Raw genomic sequence first — 2,226 nt, 5'->3', positions numbered from 1 at the left:
CCCTTCAGAAGCTCCGCCCCCCAGATTTACAGATAAATAACTACTGCCGCCGTGCCCCCCAACTCTTACTTGTTGCCAAGTAGCTGGAACAGCTTTTTATGACTTGTGCACTCCTTTCTGTTTTCCATTTACAGGGCCAGGGCTGTGTATTCACACCAGATTTTTTTCACGCACACACAGAAAATAGAGAGGTAGTTGACCGTGAGCAGATATTCACTGAATTTCACAAGGTCTATTGGATTAACATCACTTATTACACCTTTAAGGGTTAAGTTATATTGTTTGTTTATTGCTGTTGCTGCTAAAGCTGATGCTAACTGTGATTTTGAAGGGGCTAAGATCATGATTGTAATTTATTTTACCCATGAAAGACTGATGCTGTTTATTTAAATCTTTATCAAAGAATATTACTTTTGAGAATGGGATTCACTAATGCCTTTTCGTGATCGTTCAGTTATTTTAGTTGTCACAGTTGTCAAAGACCTTTTTAGAATAAGATTAGACAAATATGTGATCTTGGAAAATGTGATTCAGTGGCAGTTGAACATCTTAATTTGAGGATGCAAATGTGTGTTTTGTATTCCACAAGAAATCAAAAACTATGTAAATAGGTTTCTCTCTTGAGTTCATAGCTTTATATAATGCAATTGTGCTTTAATGGCACTGTACTATACTTTAGGAGCTTATTTACAAGTGCCCTGATCCGGGATCTTCAAGTCTCGCTAATGGAGATAAATGTATTTGTCTATGTAAATTTAAAATTAACACATTCTATCACGTAAATGCTTGTTAGCATTCCTAAATCCTCTGTATGTTTGCAGTAGTGTTAAATATACAATATGTGCAGTGTCTGCAATATCTATTGTGCCGGTCTTTTGGTTTGGGGTCATTTACAAATTTCCATTCCACTCCATTATAGACAGAATACCAGCTGATCTGGGTGGGTGGCTGATCTCTAATGCAATATCTACATTGCCCATTATCAGCAACCATTCATCCAATAATCCAAGGGCACATTCTGTTTACTAATCTGATATCATTTTATAAAACCTACTGAGAAAACATTGGAGAACCCTTTTGCAATTATGTAACCACATAATGTAATCTGCAAACTGCTGCCCTGGTTGAAAAAACAATGCAACTGATCTCAGCTGGTATTCTGTCTATAATGGAGTGCAATGGAAATTTCTAAGTGACCCCAAACTTTTGACTGGTGGTGTATGTTTGCACATGTGGCTGTGCCTGCACACTCCCCTATCCCTGGTGATGGTACCTTCCATTGAGCAGCTAGTCATTAAGTTTCCTGACTGACTAATTAATGGCCTTAGCTGGTCAATTAATGTGTAAATGTCTGTGCACAGCCGTGGGCCATTGTCAGCGCAGGTAGACAGGTGCGTGTGGGCCTGGACTCTTTAACTAATTGGGTGCACTCCCGACATTTGGCAGGCTCTCATGAAACACACACGCACGGGCATATGTGCGCTCTTAAGGGAGTGTACATTCAAGGGATCAGTTAATTAATCTTGTTAAAGATGAATCAACTTCATCTGAAATGAGTCACTGGCTCTCCACAGCGAGACTCGTTTCAGATGAAGTGCCACTTTCTCTTGTTTCTCCCTAAGGCAACTAAAATGCCTTTAAATGTGTGAGCAGGGGTTTTTTGTCGCCAAATGTCTCATTTAATTTTGTTCAGTCTAATTTTTTGTTAGTTGGAGAGAATTTTCATGTCCACATGTGTGCTGAAACACAAATTCAAAGCCATGAACAAGCACGGTCGAGGACACATGCACTCACTCTTTTTATTTATTGCATTTCGCCTCCTAATTGGAGCGACACTTAATTCTCTCCACTGGCTGTTTCCCGGCTGAAAGCAGTTGGCACACTAATCGGGTTGGCAAGGATGGTGGCACCCCTGAGCAGCGCTGGCACTCATGTTGGTGCCCCGAGGCCATGCCCGAGACGTGATGGTGCCCCAGTCTAACCTCTTCATGTCGGTTTAGAAGCAGAAAGATAGAGGGAGTGAAGGAAGAGGAGGAGGGAGTAGTGGTGAAGACAGACACTGACAGATGCGACAGGGCGGGAGAGCGGGAAGGAAAGGAATTGGTATTGTTCCCCTTCTGTCCCCCCAGCCCCTCAACTAATCAGCACAATTCCCTTCTAACTGTGTCCCACTCTACCCAGGACACACACACACACACACACACACACACACACACACACACACAC

The 2,226-nt window shown here is 42.0% G+C and overlaps 1 protein-coding gene across 1 annotated transcript in view; it reads left to right on the top strand.

Annotated features, from left to right (window-relative positions):
* Positions 1–2,226, top strand: part of nbas (NBAS subunit of NRZ tethering complex) — a 185,629-nt gene that overhangs the window by 121,663 nt on the left and 61,740 nt on the right.

The sequence above is a fragment of the Etheostoma spectabile genome, chromosome 18, assembly GCF_008692095.1.
Source record: "Etheostoma spectabile isolate EspeVRDwgs_2016 chromosome 18, UIUC_Espe_1.0, whole genome shotgun sequence".
Lineage (NCBI taxonomy): Eukaryota > Metazoa > Chordata > Actinopteri > Perciformes > Percidae > Etheostoma > Etheostoma spectabile.
This window is presented reverse-complemented; position numbering and strand designations above follow the sequence as displayed.